This window comes from Pezoporus flaviventris, unplaced genomic scaffold (genome assembly GCF_033815535.1).
Source record: "Pezoporus flaviventris isolate CSIRO_AGI_PZ_B2104156 unplaced genomic scaffold, CSIRO_AGI_Pfla_v1 ptg000005l, whole genome shotgun sequence".
NCBI classification, from domain to species: domain Eukaryota; kingdom Metazoa; phylum Chordata; class Aves; order Psittaciformes; family Psittacidae; genus Pezoporus; species Pezoporus flaviventris.
Genome location: NW_026892553.1, coordinates 18,253,935 through 18,274,969, shown reverse-complemented (window position 1 = coordinate 18,274,969; position 21,035 = coordinate 18,253,935). Strand labels below are relative to the sequence as shown.

Here is a 21,035-nt window from a genome sequence, read left to right as displayed (position 1 = left end):
ATGCAGTGGTAATCTCTGGGAAAAAAGATTCCTGCTAAGGGATGTTCTTGTGCTGCATCTATGAAAGCTAATGTCAGCCTTGTCCAGAGCGATGTTAACCCCTGTATGAGTTTATATATGCAGCATCTGCCGAGCCTTTGGCTGGGCTTGTAGATTTGACATTGAACTCCTCATTTCATCTAAACTTTAATAACGTGAGCATTGCCACAGTGCAACAGAGCACCGATTCCTCCCGTAGCCCGGGCTGCCAGTGGCCCGCGCCAGATGCTTCAGAGGAGATTGCAGAGCATCATCATACAGCTAATTGGTGGGAACACGTCCTCCCTCTGCCAGCTGGTGTTCATCAGCTATGTGTCCTGCAGCACCAGGGGCTGATGAAAATAGCCATGTGTAGTGCTGCTCGCCTGCCTTCAATCAGAGGAGCACAAACACCAGTGAATGAAACCCCTCATATGTCGGGTATTGTGTTGTTGCTATCTGTTGATTGCCTGATATCAGGGGACGCAGAGCCAGCATCTTTGATGGAGGTTCAGCGCTTACAATCACTGGAGAGCATCAATGCAGGACCCGACATATGAGGGGTTTTGTTCGCTGATGTTTGCGCTCTCCTAATTTCCCTTATGGTCCAGGGAAAGGCAGCTCCTGCTGCGAGTGGGCAGTGAGATGCTCCTGCACGTGTAAGTAGATGAAAACAATAGCAAAATTAAACCCAAGAAAAGAACACAAAACAGAGCAAAATGGGATAACGGCTGGAGCCTGGGTAGGGGCCGAACTACAAACCCTATGGCTCTGGCTGGACCTGCCTGTCTGTAGAAGATGAGCGCTTCCCCCTCTTTTGTAGAGCAGCAAAAGCTATTCTTGTAGCTGTCGAGTCCTTTTCTGAAAGTTGGGAAGGTTTTCTCTTTGCCTCAATAACCTGCAGCAGAGAGTCCTACAGGCTAATTACATGTTTCATTTTAAATCCTTTAATTTTTTTGTAGTTCAAATAGATAACTGTGGTTTTCTCCCACATCTTTGATTCAGACAGATGATTTGCTTCATTAATTGATATGTGGAGGAGGGGGTCTAGAAATGAGCTACATTTATGCTTCAAAAAATAATCTCTTCCCAACTGCTTTTTTACTTCTGTAAATCCTCATATTTATTGCAAAATTATCCTGAAGTGAATGTCATCAACCTTTGTCCAGGAGTCTGTTGCTGGATTAATTAGTCTATAATGAATCTACTTCTCATCCTCTTTGATTTCCATCTTTCAGGCTGGCCTGGTGGCAGACTGCACCCAGGAAGCTGCTTTCTACCCTGAGCTGTCAGTGTGAGGAGCAGGGCAGGGGCTGCTTGCTGAAGCCAGCAGCTTTGCAGAGCTGGGATTCCAGTCATTGAGGTGAAAACACATTTGGAAAGTGCTTTTTTTCCTGGAGGAGATGTTGGAAACCGGTGAGCCCAGAATGGAGCCATCTCAGAGCCCAACCTGGTCCTGCTCCAGCCACTCTGTTGGGTGGCGCAAGCATCCCTGCACCAAACAGCGATGGATTCACCTCACAGAGGGGAAGATTTAGTTGCAAGCCTTGCAGCTTTGGTGATGATTATTTCAGCTCTTCCTCTTCTTGGCCAGATGGAGAAACTCGAGAAGGCCCCAGCTCTACAAAGCAGGTACCAAAGCAAATCACACTATCATACCGCTGCGCACCAGCCAGGGTCTCATCTCCCTGCGGAGCTTTCCAGCACTGCTTGCTTGCTGCTTCCTCCTTGGCTCTTTTTTCCCCTGCTTTCAGCACACTTTGGTGAAAAACGGGTGTGAATCACTTTTTTGTGAGAAGCTTCCATTGCAAAAAGAGCTTTTTTTAGGAACGCAGCATCTTTTCAAGCGAAATGCCAGAAATCTCACAAGCTGAAGCTGAAATGTGCTGGTTGCAACATTAGGTGCAAACAGTTGGCAAAGCTTGAGTCCCAGTGGCTAAAACACCAGAGAAAATGTCAGACAGTTCCTTGGCTTTTATATTCAGGCTGTCTTGCTTGTGTGACAGGAGGCAAGAGGGGAGGACTCAGCTCAGGCTGCCTGGCTGAGTGATGGATGCATCGCACGGACAGCTTTATATGGCACTCATCACATGGAGGTCCTGATTGCTTCCCAGTGCTAATGAAGATCTCCTGTAATGGGCATGCAAGGTAGCAAAACATTTTTATCCCTAATTTCCAGATGAGCCTGATCCATGTGGATCCATTTGTCTGACATGGCACAACCCCATGCAGGTGGTGGTGACAGTGCTCCAGGGCTCTCCCCACAACAGGTCTCGGAGATACCCCCAAAGCCACTAGGAAATCCCTGAAGAGCAGCAATGCTGTTGGCTGAGAAATGCAATAAAAATGCCATTCCCATTGGTGGGTTTGGGGAAGAATTGTTTTCTTGGATCTTTGTCCCTCAGATTCTTTTGTATAGAAATGCCTCCAAAAAGGGGTGCATAAGATGTTAGTGGCAGCCTCAAGAAAACTGGGAGAGAAGAGATTTAAGGAAAAAAAAACCAGAAATGAATAGAATATTTAATGAGAGTAGAAATGTTTGATGCTGACACTAGATTGGGGTAAAGCAGGGAGAAAGCAGGGTAGATAAGAGACGAGCTCTTAGGCAGAAGCTCTTCCCCGTGAGGGTATTGAGGCGCTGGCACAGGGTGCCCAGAGAAGCTGTGGCTGCCCCATCCCTGGCAGTGTTCAAGGGCAGGTTGGACACAGGGGCTTGGAGCAAGCTGCTCCAGTGGAATTTCAGATGCTGCCACCTCTTCTGCAGCATGCTGGGGACATACCTGAGCAACAGCATCAAGCGTGGGGCATCCGGCCAGTGCCAGACACTGCTTCCTCCCACTTTCTTTATCACCTGTAAGTAGATACAAACTGGTGCCCAACACCAATGGTTTATAGGCAGATCTGTAGAAAGATGTTTTGTAGGTCAGTGCCACGACGAGGATGGCTGGGTTACCAGCTACTGAGATGAAGGATGAAGCCTCCGCTCTGGTCCCCTTTGACCAGAGCCGAGCAGCAAACTCAGCTTGCCCTCTGGGTGAAGAGGTGGCACATATGGATTTTGATAACTTTGTTCTGTTTAGAGGTCATTTTCTACTTTAAATATTCATGGTCTAAGGGACATTAAATAAATAATGCTGCACTTGTTAGGCTGAGTGGCTTGTGACTTCTGCATTTTGTGGCTTGTTTGCAATTGAGGAGTGATGTGAGGCTGCTAAATGCAACCTGCTCTGTAATTAGGGAAGGTTTTGTTGTTCAGACCCCATTACCTGCTAGCTGCCTTTGCAAAGCAGGACTGAAATGGTTTGCAGACAGGTCTTCAAAACAAGAGTCACTGATATCTAGAGGCTGGTTTCCTCTTGGGGAAAGCAAAATGATTGCTGCAAATCAATGGGTTTATTTTGATCCAGCAGAGCCTGGATCACTGTGTGTGGTGTTGGAGCATTCCCTTCAACATGGGGGGCAGGCAGGATGCCCCCAGTGCAGCCGCACTGCTCTGCCATTGCTCCTGACAGGGGTGCTGGGTGCTCCATGTGGGTTTTTATTCTGCAGATTCCAATGCATTGCCTGTAGAATCTGCATTAAATGGCAATTTGGAAGAAATCCCTGTGGCATGAGATTGAAAATAAATGGCAGTGCCTCTCATTTTATTTTCCCCTCTATTTGGTTGGTACCAGAATATCCCACAGTGTCTTGGGACTTGCAGTTCAATTCAGACACTTGTATTTGCAAAAGATGGTTAATGAATATGAGGTTTCAAGGTAGGAGCCTTTTAGTGACATGAGATTTATGCAGAGACAGTTATTATACTTCCCCCCCTCCTCCCTGCCTGCTTCAGAAGGTATATGAATCACTAGCTGAAGGCCTCCTGTATTTGTAAATCAGCTGAAACATAACGGTGATGTTGGGAAGTTGTACTGAGTTAACTGAGCTACTTCTCAATCTCAGAGCTTTACATAACCCCTTCTTAACGCACTGTTATTTCCTTTATAGATAGACTCATAAATTACTCCTGGTACACAAAATGTGTGGGATGCTGCCTGTTTGCACAGCATGGGACCAAGACCTGCACATTCAAATATCGGCAGACAGCTGGAACGCAATCTGTGAAAAGGCACTCAGAGCCTCCAGGTCTATTAAATACAAACTTAGAACATCTACTGAGAATTTTATATCTTGCATTACACGGGTAATACCAAAAAAGAATAGGTGCAATTCCCCTGGGACTTTCGTCAATAAATGTCACAGCAGAGCATCCCAAATATTCTTCTTCTGCAGGAAAGTGGCTCGCTGTGCACATAGGGGCTGTGGGGATGTAGCTGTGGTTATGCATGGTGGTATACTTGTGTATAACTATATATCTGAGCACGGAAGATCAGCCTGTGATAGCTCTCTTTAATTTAGTATCCCATTTTCTGCTGAACTCTAACCACATTGAGAGAAGCGGGAAACGTGTCGCTTTGGGTTCTGCAGTTGTTTTGCCGCAGTCCTATAAAATGACAATGGCTACAGAACCCAAATTGTCCTTTTCTGAAGCTATTTGCGTCTTAATGCTGGGAAAACTTCCATTATGGACAAAGTTGCTGTATTTGCTTCTCACACTGTGTCCAATTTACAGCCAGTTTTTAGCAGCCAAGTGATGCTGTAAGATACAGCCTGATGGGCACAACAGAGGCAGGGTCAAGATTACAGAGCTCCACAAAAGAGCCTCTGATTCAGTTTCCATGTTATCACCTTTTATATCTGGCTGAATTCTTCAAGATTCAGCATCTGATTTTGAAATGTAGTCCAAGGGCCAACTCTTATCCCAAACCCTCCAGTGATGCGTGATAACTTTTATTTTCTTCATGTAGCTGCACAGATTATCAGCATCTTTCAGTTTCCTGTTACCTACACCCAATAATCAAAACCTGGAAAAATACCTTGTCTTTAATCTAAGGGCCACCTCTTGATTAAGCTGTTTTTGAATCCGAGCCAGGTGACTTTTCCAGCTGTGAATAAGGCCCAGGTACTCCGGCTAGTCATATGTCAGATTTGATTAGTAGCATAATCCACTGGGCATGGAAACGATTCAATAACATTTCAGAGCATCTCTGGATGCTAACGGGTTGTGGTTGTCTGCCATGCAGGAGCTGGATGGATATACCTGGGTTCTGGAAAGACAGAATCTCATCATGAAAGAAATAACACATCCAGATTTTATCATAAAATGGTTTGGGTTGGAAGGGGCCCTTACAGCTCACCTAGTCTCATCACCCTGCCGTAAGCAGGGACATCTTCAATGAGACCAGGTTCCTGAGAGCCCCATCCAAACTGACCTGGAATGTTTCCAGGCATGGGGCATGTACCACCTCTCTGGGGCAACGTGCCAGTGTCTCACCACCCTCAGCATAAGAAATTTCTTCATTATATCCAGCCTCAAGCTACCCTCTTTTAGTTTTGTGGTTTCTTTCAGTTCTTTTAGTTCTGTTTCTTTTAATTCTTTTAGTTCTGTTTCTTTTAATTCTTTTAGTTCTGTTGCAGTGCTGTCCAGAAGCTCATATTAAGAGGAGGTGACTGCCCTGATGTGGTCTGGGCTGCAGTTATTTGAGTGCCGAGGGAAGGCAGTGCAGGTAGGATGGCCAGAGGCTGAGCAGCTCCTTATGAGCACCTTCACTGTGGAAACACAGCCCCCAGCTCTTCGGGAGCAGGCACAACTCCCCTCCACATCCAAGCCAGCAGTTAGGCTATACAGAGAGCACCCAAACCACATCAGGACCCAAGGGGAAGCACAGGACCTACTATGATGGTGGGACATCAGACCCAGGCAGCAGGCATGGGCGTGCAAGCCATGTACAGGCACTGTCCTCAGGGATTTGAAACAGAAACAGCTGAGAAGCAATTCACATTCTCTGTGCTTCTCCCAAGAAATTGGCCATTTCTGTGGTGTTTTTGTTTCTATCCATCAGGAATAAGGTGTGGTCAGGAGGGAAGAGGAGAGATGTAAAAACAAATAACGCTCTGCGTGGCTCTGTTTCAAAGCAAAAAGCCTCTTGTGGGTTAGGCGACTGCTGGGAGGAAAACTTGTTTTCTTGCTTGCTGCCTGTTCACGTATTTAAGTTGCACCAAGTTCTGTTACCTCGGTGCATCCTTCAGCCGCATGGGGTTAAAAGCTCTTGCCTACAAGGCCTGCTAGATGCATGGAAAATGCTTTGGGATTTTTGAGTAAGAAAGGGATAAAATCCCAAACTGTTGCTTATTGCACTGTTAAGGAGTAATAAGATTTGGTTTGTTAGCAGCTCCTGCTAGAAATACTTGGTGAAGTTTTTCAAGGGCATAAGTCATCATGACACCCACAGTTCTCTCCTCGAGCCTACTGAGAACTTTCTGGTTTTATAGCTGTGGGTGGGGGGAAAATCAAATTAATGTATCTGTTTTATAACAATCTATCCAGGGTGGGGAAAAAAAAACCCATCTCACACTTTGCCTTTCAGTTCTGCAATAATAAATTAACTATCATGGTTTAAGATGCAGTTGTTGTTCTTTTGCATCTCCAGACTAATGCATCGTGGCACTTCGATTACAAGAAACAGCTCCTCCTGCCCCATCTCCTGGAGGTGAAAGCCTGTGACCACATCAAGGAAAGGCTCAGTGGCTGCCTGGGCTGGATGTGGCCCATTTATATGCCAGCAGCCGTGCCTGGGGTCCCTGACTGTCCCCTGGGGAGGACACGGGGTACCCATCCCCACACTGTGGTACATCTCCCCATCAGCGTCTCTGAAGGGGCAGCATTTCTGTTTGTGCTCCTGTCTTTAACAACTTAAAAGAAGAATAAGAAGATGGAAATTGCAAAGCTGCTGGACCAGAACACGGTGTGTGCAGCCAGAAGTCAGTGCCTCCATGTGCTACGGCCACGGACGCTGTGTGAGAGAATGGGAGAACATGATCAGCAGCTATTGTGAGAGTAATGAAAAGAGCCTTTCAACACAGGCGTGGAAGCACACTGGGGAAAAAAACCCTCTATTTATTTATATTGATAACCCTATTAAAATTGCTTCCCACAAATGATCTGTGACTGGCACTGCCTTGCCCGGTATCCGCAATAATCAAATCCCGGTAAGGCAATTTAGCAAGTTGTGGTGGATTTTTTTTCCTTCCAAGAGAAAAGAGTGGCTTGTTCTTTTATTCCAGCAGCCTGGCTCTGCATCCCCAGCCCTCTGCTGTGCTCTGCCTTGGCCAGGATGCACTGGCAAGGCTGGACCATCGCTGAAGCCATCCTGAGCTGTACATCTGCCTGAGTCCAGGTCCCTGAGCAGAACTGCTGAGTTTGGACTCTTCCACACTAAGGCAGAATTCCTCAGCCCATCTCCATGAAAACATGATTATTGTCATTAAATACATACTGTGATACACAATGTCTGTACAGCACTCCCTGATGAGCCCATGCACCGAGCTTAACGACTCCTACTGTATCTAAACACCATACTCAGCTGTTCAGACACCACCGCATGCTCGGCTCCCACTGCTGATGGAGCAGCCTGATGATTTTCTTAAGGTCTGAGATGATGGTAACACCATGAGAGTCACAAAAAGAGATATCTCCTCTCCCTCCCACTCTCTGCAAGGTTCATTTCTCAAGCTGAAGATGCTGAAGATGGAAAACCAGCCAGAGCAACGCTACAGCCCTGGTGTTACGGAGCTGGGATGCTACAACAGAAATCAGATGAACACAGTGGGCTCCCGAAGCACTGTGTTTCGATGGACTCTAATCTCCCACTTGTGAGACAAGACACTGCTGGGTCTGGTGGTGATGCCGTGTGCTCCTGTGTGCCGGGAACATGCGTGACCATGTGCAGCCAGTGCTGTTGAGGGCTGACACCCCATAGCACACATCTGTGTCTAGGCTCAGCTCAGGACCAGGTGAGTAGCTGTTGGCCCTGGCCGTTGGATTGGCGTGTGCATCCCCTCCTGCCTCATCCAACCGCTGCCGCCTCCTTTGTTGTTTGGCCCCTTAGGAATCCTAACAGAGCCCATAATATTTAGTGGGTTCGCTAGTGATAACGTCACGTTAAGTGGCAGAGCTGTGATAAATCACTCCCGCACGTCACTCAATTCCATTTCTGAATTTTTATGTATTTTTGATAGGCCAATTTATCCCTGCAGCAGCTCCAGCCTGTGCAGTCAATGGCATTCCACTGGGGGTGAATTTTGTCTGCTATTTACAGTGTGTGCTTTTAAGCAGTGATTGGTGTGACAGTGTGATCTGTACAGCTGTCTCCCTGTATTTATTCTTTTGCCTATAAGGTTGATTTATACTAGCTCCAAAAAAAGAAAAAAGCTCATAGCTTTTCACGTGAATGACTTTAAATAACTGATTAATGATTATTATTAGCATGAATGGGGTTTGCAAAGCTGATGGGCTTGGTCGAGCAACTGCACGTGAAGTTGTTGTGTGCCCCTCTCCAGCTCTAAACCCTCTCTGAGGTTTTCTCTATAATTGGACTGTACCCCATGGGCTCAATCCGACCTGATGTGCCCGACATGAGGTTGGTGGCAGTGCCACCTGCGTGGGGGATGCCTGGTGTGTGCAGGGATGGCATCGTGCGGTACCCACCCTGAGCAAGGGATGCTCTGCATCAACCTGCTCCTTCCGCAGAAATGTGTGTGTCCCCCCCCAGATGACAGTGGTGACTTGTGGGCAGGGAGTGTTCAAGTGCTCTGCTTGAACTCCTATGGTCCTCGTCAGCTTTGTTTGCATGAATTTTATGAGCTTAAAATGGTTGCTCTCCACGGCAGCATCCTTTCAGGCTTGTGTGACATGAACAGCCCCTGAAGCTCTGTTTATAAAGCCAGCTCTTTGGGTCTGTCTCTGCAACTGCAGTGACTTGCCTCCTGCCTGTCTGGGTGCTGATCCATACCTCGCTTGTGATTTATTCAGCGTCACTCCAGCATTCTGCTGGGTTAGTGCAGAGCTGGGTTAACCTGCTCTGCTTGGCTTTGCGCTTCTGGGCTGAAAATAGCAGGTTCCCAGTGGCAAGAAACAACCGTGAGCAGGAAAGCTCTGCCTCTATGATTCTTGGGTCATGGGGACAGAGCACACCATCAGCATAGGGATGGGCTCCTCAGTGCTGTGCCCTATCTTGGAGAGCAGCACAACCAGCATCCCCTGACCACCTTGCACTAACCTGCCCTGTCAATCAGTATCCCTCAAGCAGCAAACTCCCTTCCAACAGAGCAGCTACTATGCAGTTAACAGCTTCCAGGATGAGCCTTCTGAAATGTTCATTCCAGCAGTGTTATCCTGCTTGAGCTACCACCTGTGGTACCAAACAGGAGGAAGGATGGCTACGTCATGAATACGTCCATGCCCCAAAAGGAGGAATTTACAAGCCAGGAAACGCCGTGTGTGTTTTCCTGGAGGTTTAACTCCTGTATGTGTTTGTTTTGATGTATTCACGAAAGGGTAACCAGAAGCAGGCTGCAGAGCACCTCCAGAGGGGTTCAGTTTTCCCTAGCGTTACATGATGCAGCCATCCAGCTAGGCGCACCCTTGCTATTCAGTTGTTGGATTTGTCCCTGTCTAAGTCATAGGAAGGGAATAATAATAGGGTTGTTTTTTATAAGATGGCACTGCTTCAAAAGTAATAGAGGAGAAGACAAAGTCTGGGAATACGAGGCATTATTATTGTTATTATTATTAATCACAGCTCAAGTAAACCTGCCTGAGAATCACTCTTATTACTTGCTTTGCTTTCCTCTGGTTTCTGTTCCCTGAGCACAGTTTGATTAAAAACTGTTGCATCGCGTTTTGCTCACAAGGGCTGATGTGCTGTGTTGCTGTCACCTCTCTGCAGCCAAAATAATGTGACACATCATGGAAGTGGCTGAATACTTGCTACTGGTTTTGATCGTCTTCAGAATATCGTTTTCACTTTATAAAGCTAGAGAATAGCTGCCCTCCTGCAGCTCCCATTCACATCTTATCCTTGAACAATGAGAAGAAAATCTGCCTGCAGTAAATGTTCAGTTTATGTTAGGGAATTTTTCTGACACAGACAGAAAGGGAAATAAAGCGGCTTTATGAAATAATGGTGCCATTCGCAGATAAACATGGATATTTTTGCTGTTAACTTCATGAATAAGGGAGAGGAAGGAGGTCAGCTGCAGCTGAACCCATGCCAGAACTGCTTCCTTATCCACAGGGTTTAGGGCTTTTGAGATTTATATTTTAAAGACTTTGACATAGATTTTTTACCTTCCTATACCTAAAAAGGATTTATTACAGGTGCAGCAGATTGTCTGTGCCATGCTGATAAAGCTGGGTTTCTGGGGGGCTGGTGGATGCAATGTCCCTGCAGTGAGCAGCACAGTGATGTGCAGGGTGATGTGAATGGCAGCGCAGGGTCAGCACGAAGCCAGGCAAAAGGGACCTCATTGCTATGGAGTAGCTCCTATTTGTCACCAGTTCCAGTGCCCAGGGAAACCTGCTGTTGAACTCTTGGCTGTTTCCAGCCCTGGGACCCTTTTCTGCTCACCTATGGCAGCGCTGATGTGCCAGTTCAGCAGCAGCTCCTTGGAAATGGGGATGCGAAGCATGTTGTGAGTACTGTGGTCATATGAAACACACACATCCTGCTAGCGTGACTGTGCAACCAAACATCAGCTCAACTACTTCTTTTTATTATGAATTTCAAGCTCCAGCTGCTGCCCTGAAGCATTTTGTTCTGTCATTCTGAAAGTTGCTGCTCAGAACAAACAGAAGGGGAAGAAAAATGAAAGCAAAGCCCCTAAAACTCATTAGTAACATGAAGTCTAGCAAAGGCGGCTAATGGTGTCTACTAATCCATCAAGGTGGCTCATCTGTCAGCTGTAAAAGCGTCATCCCTAGAAGTTTACTAAAGCTTTATAAGGTCTAAGCTGAGTTTACTGCCTGTGGCAGCAGTGCTGTGGTGGCAGTGTGCAGGAGGCACTGCATGGCCAAGGGAAAGAGAGCTCAGGGCCCATCATGCAAGAGCAGCATTGGGAACACAGGCCAAATGTGTGTCAGCCCAAAAGATGGGGTTTCTGTCACTGACAAAGGCAGTCAGTGCCGGGGTATGTTACTTTTGCCAGAGGAAATCAAACAAGTCCATCAGTATATGGACCGTCAGCTGGCCTAAGAGGTGGATCTTTATTTCTGGTTTCACACAGCACAGCTCATTAATCTGTTATTCTTGCAAAGCTTTGCCTGATGGTCTCTATAGCATCAGTGTCAAACTGGAGAGGATGAGGTATCTGTTGGGGATGTGGGGAGAGCAGGGACCAGCTTTCTGACTGCACCGGTCTGGGCTGACACACTGAAGAGAAGCTCTAACCCTGCCTGTCCTCAGCCTGGTCAAAGCAGGGCAGCTATGGGGTGCTCCACAGGAAACAGGGGTGAGCTGGGAGTGCACACACAGGACACACGGGTCCCACTGATGCAGGAGCTGCTGAGGCTGCTCCATCTTGGGCTTCACAAGCAGAACATGACTATTTACCAGCAGAGATACCCTCTCTGTGCCTCCTGCAAGGTCTCGTTCACCTTCTTCACTCTCCCTTCCAGTGACTTTCCCTTTGCCCTCAACTAATACATCATCTGGGCCAGCCCCTTAGAAACAGCCCATGGTGTATTTGCTGCTTTATACTGCTGACTTTCAGGCTTTGCTGCCGCGATAGCTCCCCATCCATGTTGATCCCTTTTCCCTTTGGAGACTGCTGACACGTTCTGGTTTTGAAACAGCTCCATATAGAACTGGAAGGAGGTCTCAAATCCAGATCAAGCTTCACACCCGCTGCCATTCCCCCAAGCACCCAGCCTCTTCCCTCCTGCAAGTTTTAAGCCACTCTTTTCACTGCCGCTTTGCTGGTCTAATGAGTTTACCGCTGCTATTCCCTCTGACGAGGGGATGGGAACAGTCACACAGTTGCTGCAAAAGGCTCAGAAATACATGTAAGTGGCTTGGGTTTCTCTGTGAAATCTGAATTCAAATCCCTGCTCTCAGGCAAGAAATAAAAGGGAGAAACACCAACACTGAAGAGCAACAACTTTAAAAAAGCCCTGTTCATAGGGAGGCTGAGGTTTCGCTGCCTTTTTCTTTGGATGGGGATGTGGTAGCATTGCCTACAAGAGCCTTTCTTCTCTGCATTAGGCGAGCGAGGAGATTTCATTTCATACATCATTTACAATGGAGTGCATCAAGAGCAGAGTCGGTGCATATTAACACAGGGATGTGGGGAAAGAGTTGGGTTCTTTGAAAGTTTCAAAGCATTTCCAACGAGGAGGGGAGCTGGGGCTGCTGATTCCCCTTCACTCCATCATAGAAGCTGTGTGAACCAAAAGCCCATGAAATGGAAAGAGGAGAACAAAGGCACTGTAAGGCTTGTAATGTACCAGCATTAGTAGGAGCTGGAGTAGCACAGGGATGGTGTAGCAGCTGGCCCTGTAAGTCTCGAGGAACTCTTCTGTCTCTTCTCACTCCTGCCTTCCTTTGTGTTCACACTGGAGTGAGTGCAGGGTCCTCCTTGTACCTGGAAAGAACAATCAAGGGTTGGGAGGAGAACATGAGGAAGATGCTGTCCTCCTCCTTCCTTCCCAGCCCATTTGGCCAGCAGCTGCCCAGAAGCATGCTTTCTTCCTTGCCCTGAGCTTTACTTGCAGCCAGGTCTTCAGGTCAGTGCAGAGTGGTCATCCCGTGTATTGATTAAAAACCCTTTTAGATAATGATCAATGGTCTTTGGTTTTAAATATATTTGGGTTCATTTTAATTTTCTCCTGGAATTTGCAGCCAGAAGATACACTTGAGAAAACTGGACATTGTAACTCACTATGAGCTCTAAAACTAGATCTAGGGAAAGCAAATGTTGTCTTATCACAGGACTCCAGGGCCTGGAGCTTTCTGGAAAACACCAGGCACCAGAAAACTTGCTATCGAAGTTATGGAACTGCCAGTGAAATGGCCATGTCTTCTCCCTTCCTTCACTATCATGTGGTTTCTTCCTTTGGCACAACTGCACAGGCCACCCTACAAGAGGGAACAGGAAAGTCCCTGATGCCTTTTGATGGCTGTGCCAACATCTTACCACCTTCCTTGTGGCTAGAAAGAGCCATTGGGCAGGGGTACATGGGTCCTCAGGCCTTTGTGCGTGAAAAATCCTCTTTGCATGCTGTGCTTTTCTATGGAAGACCACCTACAGGGTCTTGAGTTTTGGATAGCAGTGGCTGGCAGAGAGCCTTAGGAATAATGCCAGTGTCAAGGGCATCTTCTAGGACAGTTGCACTGGGAGCACAGTGATTATCGCATCGCCTGATGCTGTTCTTCCACGTACACGCTTGTACTGGAGGGATTGGGAAGAGATTTAAATAGGAGTTCCCATGGCTCCTGAAATTAATACAAGGTCTTACTTGGCTGACATTAATATAAAGCCTTTCTTGGCTGCTATAAAACTCACCACATTCCATTCCAGTGGGTCACCTTAATGCTAGAGAGTGTAGAAACACAGCAAAAATGCCCACCACGTCTGGGTCTGTTTGCCTGGATTCAGGCACTTTTGGGCTCGTTCAGTAATTGCTGTTGAACAGAGATGCTTCCCTGGATTTACAAAGTTTGTTTTCAATTAAACTGTTGACTGGTACTTGCTCAGGGTCTGTTCCTGAACCGGTGATGGATTAAAGTCGCTCAGAAGACATTTAGCTTGTTCCAGGTCACTTCTACAAGGTTACAGGAGCAAAACAAAAAGCATTTTGGGTTTGTGTCAGCCGCAGGTTTGGCCCTGTTAGAGATAGGAAATGGAAACTTTCCCATCACTCCCCAGCGCTCAAAACTCCACAATCTAATCTATTTCTCTCACTCTTCACCTCTCCTCCTTTATATTGGCTGTGTTGCACCAAAAGCCCCATAGTTACATGCTCTTTGACACTTGCATTTCAAAATGCCTGATTGTGGCGCTCTGCCAATACGAGCAATTGATCTGGTGCCACAGACCGCTTAATTATTCAAGGTCAGTCTCTCTCTGTCTCTTCTTGTCCAGGGAGCAGCAGCGATGGGGAACAGAACTTGAACAATCTTTAAATTTTAATCATAAACTTTAGGAAGTCACAGATTTGTTTTGCTGCATGTGCAGGTTTTTTCCTCCTATTGTACTTCCAACTTCTCCAGCATCGCCACTCGGAGCCTGTCTCTATTGCTCAGTACAACAGTGTGCTTTTGTAAAGCACAGGATTTTACACTGCTATTTAAAATGCATAAGTTGTGTGATCTAAGCAGTTTCCAGTTCACTTTGGAGCTCCTGTAAAACGTATCCCTTAAGGCATTTCAGCTGAGCAGCTAAGAAGGTGAGGGTATTAGAGGTTGTGAAATGGCTTGTCTGCTAATTCCTTCTATGTGCATCTCTTCAGATAAATCTCCTGTGACCTCCTACTACAAGTAGAACATTAGTTAAGTATCTGCCTGGTAATGGAGTGTCCTGGACCTGTTCTTACATTATATTACAGATCCTTCATGCTATGTGAGAACATTTTGGCCTTCAGGGAGGGTAGGAAGGCATCCCTGAAAGCACAGGAGGTGTGAGTAACTGCTGGCTGACACAAGGACACCAGTCCAGCCCTACTGTGGTCACAGGCACCAAGGCAGGCTGGAGGCTTATTGGGCTGCACAGCCTTAGCTGTGCTCACACAAAGGGTAACAAGGAACAAGGTCCATTTACAGCAGTCTTGGGGTGCCCTGATTTTTATCTGCCCCAAACTATGGGAAAGCAAGAGGCCCCCCAGTCCATCCCTAAAGCAACTCTGGCAGCCAACAGAGTCTAAGGAATTATTATAACAATAAATCACAATAACACATCAAAATAATTAATCTATATTTTCTATATTATTATATAGAGAAGCTGTTTCTCTATTATATCAGAGAAGCTGGGGCTGCCCCATCCCTGGCAGTGTTCAAGGGCAGGTTGGACACAGGGGCTTGGAGCAAGCTGCTCCAGTGGAAGGTGTCCCTGCCCGTGGCAGGGGTTGGAGCTGGAGGAGCTTTGAGGTCCCTTGCAACCCAAACCATTCCGTGATTCTATGACCCCATGAAACCGGCATGCCCGGACCTGTTAAGCTGTGCAGAGCTGCACATACTGAAGCAATATCAACAGTCTCAAAAGCCCAATTCTCAGTCAGGAGAGATACGAATTGTGGGTGGAGCTGCCGCCCCATTGCATCGCCTGGGCTTGTCACAGTGCTGAAGCAGGAACAAGGCTGATTCCCACTGCAAACTTCTGCAGCGCTTGGTCCTCTCCCCACCAAGAGGCAGGGGGTGGTTTCACTCCCTGCGCAGGCTGTAGGCAGAGCATTAAATGCTCTCAAAGCAATTTTACAGCGGGGAAGCGGAGGCTCTGCAAACAGCTAATGGGTGTATTTCAATTCCCTATTAATTGCATATTTATTACCCGGCTGCTGCAAGGAAACGTCACGTTACGTTGATTAAATTTTTGAAGCCCTACAGTAAATATTTTAAACAAAAAAAGGTTTTGATCTCTGCTGCTGTTGGGAAGGGTGGGGGGAAGCTGCCATTAGAGCTGCTATAATTAGCAAGCTCCATTGCAGACAGTATTTTCCCACAGGCTCTGCAACATGCTTCGTCTGTGTCTGCATGTATTGAGACAGAACACTGTTTTATGTATACATTAGCTATAAATTATATATATATTTTATATATCCTGTGTGTGAGGAAAGGGGGAGAAAAGCAGCAAGCCTGTGCTGCTATCTCATGTCTCGTAGATAGAAAAGATAAAAGGCAGAAAAGGGGATTTCTGTGCACTGATTGATGTTTTGGGGGTATAGGTGACCCATCTGCTAGCCCTTTCTGACCAGATAATGTGTCTGGTTACTTAAGCCCTTGCCTGTACCTGCTTCTGTTCCAAACTCCAAGTCTCTGCCCATGTGCTTTTGGTTGATGGCCATACATACCATACATACAGGAGGATTTCACTGGGCAAGCCTCTGTAAATGTCACCCAGACATGGGGCAGAGATGACCAGGCACTGACATCCTGCACTTCATCTCCTGACCATCTGTGTGGTGTCGTCAACGCAGGCCAGCAGCAGAGAAAACAACAGTCCATATTTCTGACAGACTGAATCATCTTCATCTCCCGCTCAGCCCCCACTCACCTTCTGCACAAGAGGCTGCAAAAACCAAACCCAGCAGCAGAACTGCAGAGGCAATGTGTGACCAGCAGCAGTTTTGCTCCAGTGCTCCCTTCAGAGATGCTTGGGTACTGGTTTGGTCCCAGCCCTGCTCTCCCCAGCCCATGGCAGCAGCGGGGTCCCTATCCCAAAGCGCAGGACTCCACAATGGCCAAAGGCAGCTCCCTCTTCCCCCAGCTCTTCTCTTCCTGACATTCAACATGAATTAGAGGAGATATCAGTCACACCCTGCCAAACAGCCATGGATACCAGCCACAGGACAGGACAAGCTCAAATGATTCTAATATAGGGAAGACCGCTCCAACTAATAAACCCAGGGCTGTGCAGTTCAGTGGAGTCACAGGCAAACCAGAGGGCTGTCACTGATGGGGCTCAAACAGCCCAAGCTTGGCCCTGGAGCTGAAGCAAAAGCAGTGCTGAGGTTTGGCAAACCCTTTAAGGTACAATACACCCTTCAGGTTGTGTCCAAGCCAGCCTTTAGCATTTAGGTTGTGTTAGCAAAGGCTTGGTCAGTTAATGCAGGCATGCAGTGATTTATTTTCCTGCGCAGCCCTGAGCACAGTCGTGGTGCTCTCTTCCCCTATTGCTGTCCCAGAGTCTGTAGCTGCTACAGGCGAACCGACAGGCAATTTTCAGGGGCAGAATTTGTTGTTGCCAAGTCTCAGGAGTTTGTTAAGCTGCAGTATTTGACTTGGCTCATTTCCTGCAGTGGCTCCCTCTTGGAACTGTGTGATTGCAGGGGATGCAGCAATTATTAACAGTAAAACCGAGTTTCAATCTCTTACACGATTGTACATGAAGGTTCGGAAAGTGTGAACCTTCAAAGGCACAAAATATAGAGAGCAAGCCCAGGAATTATGCAGAATTTCTTTCTCCAACAAAGGGTTTTAAAACCCATTTTTGAAATTCAAGGGACCTTATGTCTGATTTCTGCAACAAAACTTGGCAGTGCTAAAACCAAATGAGCTGCATTTACCTGTGAATGAAAGGGTGGCAGTGGGGGTTTGGGGGAGACGTGGCTCCATTTGGCAAGTCCCAGTGCAGAGAAAAGGAATTAAATAAACAAAGCAGGAACAGAGTACTTTCAAAACGAATCAAACAGCATGGACCATTAATGTTTCAAGAGATAGGAGCTGTATGTGAGCCAACCATCCCCAAGATATTTATTCCCTATCTTTAAAATAGGGAATTGCATTAGAACAGGTAGAATCTTTCAAAGCAGGGAAAATTTTAAAGGGCACTCACTATACTTTAAAGAAGACTTCAAAAACCATCTCCAATATTGAGCTGAATAAGTTGGAGAGATTTGTAGGTTATAGCAAGGGAGAGTGATGGGAATACATATGGAGCAAGCTGGTTACTGCAGTAAACAAACCTCCCCCAAACTCGCAGCGAGTGCTTCAGCTCAGGAACAAATGGCTTCACATCTAGAAATAGGTTTTAAAGTAAGACAAGGCACTAGGTAAACACCAGCCAAGAGCTATAAAGTATTGTTATAGAAGGTGAAAGCCAACTAGCCTTGGCCATTGGGTTGGAGAGGAAGAGCATAGTTAAGACACTCCGTTCTTCATACCCTGAGATGTAGCCTTGAGGAAGCTAACCCCTGATGGCTTTGAAATTAAAAATGATGAAAAAGGAGAAGTTTTCATTACAAAGGAGGACAGCACAGCACAGCTATAGAGGCACAGCTTCAAACAGTGCTGCTTTGCATCTGCAACAAAGCCAGCAACTGCACCGGAAGAAAGCGGCTCCGAGCCGCTATTCATAATGCACCATCAAGGGCAGCGGCGCAGCTCCCCTCTTCGTGCATCCCATCCCGCTGGTGAGAACGAACTATTTTATCTCAAGGAAAGAGACATTATCATTAATTGACTTGCACAGTGCTTGTCACTAATGGCTGGGTGCTGTAAAACAGAGATACTGTAATCATGGACAGAGTTTGAATATTAGCAAAGATTGCTGGGCTTTAATTCCGCCCCTCCGCAGGGCTGGCATTGCTCTTGCCATCACAGTCCCCAGGTTCTCTCCCAGGCACTGTGGCAGGGACCACCAGAGGTTTCTTTCCCCAGTGACAGTGTTCCCTGTCCCTTGTGGGACTACCCCAGCTCCTTATTTTCCTGCTGTTTTCCTTACCATGATCCCAGTGAGACAGAGGTAACTGTCTCCTGCATCCTTGCAATATTGGCCATCCCCTCAAATTAGGGTTTCTTTTTTCATTAATTTTAAAAGCCCCTTGGCTCTTCTTTTTCAGGATTTATTATTAATTTTTGTAATAATTATTCTATAATACAAAATAATAGGATCACAGAATGGTTTTGGTTGTGAAGGACCTTAAAGCTCATCCAGTTCCAACCCCCTGCCACGAGCAGGGACACCTTCCACTAGAGCAGGTTGCTCCAAGCATGTTCTTCTTGTAATTTTTAAGCTGCTTTTTAAATGTTAGTCTCCCACCATGGTTGTAGCACTGTCCTGGCTCTGTCTTGGGTAGCATGAGACAGCAAAGGGGTGGCTTGAAGCCCCTTAATAACCCAGTGGTAAGATTTACCCAGCATAACCATCCGCTTCAAAGCATTCTCCGAACCCTTGTCCGACAAACCCTGCAATAAACTAAAGGGTTTAGTGTGGAACAAGAGCTTGAATTGATGCAACAGCCCTAGCAGCTCGCCCAGCAGCCAACAAGCGCCTCACCACTGTATCTGACCACATCTCCTGCATCCATCCCATTCAAATTGGGTTGAAGGATGCCCAGGTCAGTGTCAGGGCACTGGAGCTCATTGGAGCTGTTCCATACAGAGCCAGAGCATAAGCCAGATGCTGCTTCCCGGGAAAGCCTCCCCACTGCATGGGGAGGAGGCGGTGCAGAGCCGTGTGCCTCCCAGCTAAGCATTAGTGAAGCTTTTTAATCTCTCACTGTGGGATTTCTTTTTGCTTCAGCATCGCGCCATAAAGTATTTCAGACAAGGTGACATTTTCCATCTGCATAAAGTGCTTGCAAACATTGTGAATTTAACTTTTATTGGCCTGATTTAGGGGTATGGGACTGTGCATAGTCTTGGTCTCTCAACCTATAGTCCTGCACTTTAAGTGATGAATTAGTCAGTAAAATAAACAGGGTATTATCAAGCTGTACACACGTCTGCATCTTCCAAAGAAAATTAAACCTTGTCTGAAAGTACAAAAGCTAATGATGGTGAAATCAACTTGGCCATAAATTACCCAAAACTCAAAACCAATCCAGAAGTATCCGAGAGCTTGAACATTCTCCTGGAGCAGAAAGCCTGGAAAATGCTTTCTGCTCCAAGGTGTGTATTGAATGGCAGTGTACGACCACGCTGAACCACTGCACAGCACTGTCTGTGCCACTGTCTGTCCAGGTGCTGACCATTCCCCATGAAGTCTGAGCAATGGATCAGTAGATTCACCAGGGCAAGATCCCGATGTTACCGCAGTTCCCATTCTCTTCCCCACATACCAAGGGGAAGAGTGATCCATCAGTTACCATCTGCAGCGATAAACAAATGTTGATGTCTTAATGGCAACCACCACACCTGCAGCAAGGGCATGATGGAATACTGATAGAGCCATTAGTACCCAGGCTGGTGATGTGATTTTATATTTCATTTAACCCAGAACACAACATGCTGCAATGTATATATTTGCAACTGCTCCCTTGATGGTCTCTCTGGAGTATTATAAAGATTTATCATGTAGTGTTTGGTCAATACTAAATACCATGAAATGTCAGTAGAGCAGGTCTTGGGATTGCTTGAGCAGTAAATAACAGAATCCTATAATATCTAGAAAGAAATGAGCAGGTGAGCAAGTAACCTTAAAGAAACAATGAAACTAACCTGAACCCTAACCTTTTGGAAAAAAAACCACAACAAAGCAGCAAGGACTTCATTATGAAGTCCTCTTGACTTTTGATGAGTTCTACAAATACCTGTCATTTAAGTGCTTTGAAAAGGGTAGCCGTTTAGCTCTGGAAATGCTGTGCCATGGATTTTTGGGGCCAGGTGCCACATTAAGTTTCCTTTCTTTCAGCTATCTCAGCCTGCCTTATCACCCTGTGTCAGCAGGAACATCCTCTGCATCCTCCTCACCAGAGACCTGGCTGAGAAACAGCAGCATGGAAAACAGGATGGACACCCCTTCCCAAATGCTGACACTGGCCCTCCTAATCACTCCCCAGCTAATGGTGGGTATCGCTCAGAGAAAACCCTCCAGGTTTGTTTCCTCCAGGTCAGTAGCTGGCTACCATTTAAACATGTTCCTCTTTCCCTGTCTCTGACTTGCAGAATAGCTGCTAACTAACCAAAAGACAACATGGTGAGCCAAGGCTATTAGTGAATAATAATGCCATTTGCAGGCAGCAAAGGCTGAAAGGCTTCCAGAGCAGTTAGCAGTCTGCGGGCATCTCCCAGAAATGCATGAGCAGAGCTCCTGTGCATCAGCCAAAGAGCAATTACTCTTGGAAAGCACGTCTGCCTTGCGCTGTAGAATCTCTCCCAGTGTCCTGACTTTAAAAAGAAAAGAATGTGCTGAAACAAAGAGAAACTGGAGGAAAAGGACTTGCCATGCACAGCTCACGGCACCCTCCGGCACCACGCTGGATACCCAATGGCAGGGACAGAGCTGGGGTGAAACCAAGCCTAGAGCCTGGCCTTGAGGAAGAGGCCATGGGTAAGCCCCCTCCCGGCCTTCCCAAGAGCAGAGGTACAGGCAGCATGCAAGCTCCTCGGAAAGCTGCACTTTTAGGATGGAGTTCAGTCAAGCAGCCTCCTGTGTTGGCTTTCTCTTTTTGCTTTTGGCTTTCCGATGTTTCTTTTCCCCAA

The 21,035-nt window shown here is 46.7% G+C and overlaps 1 long non-coding RNA gene across 1 annotated transcript; it reads left to right on the top strand.

Annotated features, from left to right (window-relative positions):
* The first annotated feature begins 1,411 nt into the window (after positions 1–1,411).
* On the top strand, positions 1,412–20,319 carry LOC133265532 (uncharacterized). Its single transcript, XR_009742006.1, has 4 exons — positions 1,412–1,650; positions 2,025–2,166; positions 6,552–7,914; positions 20,245–20,319. It is a non-coding gene; the product is annotated as an uncharacterized LOC133265532 (long non-coding RNA).
* The last annotated feature ends 716 nt before the right edge of the window (positions 20,320–21,035 follow it).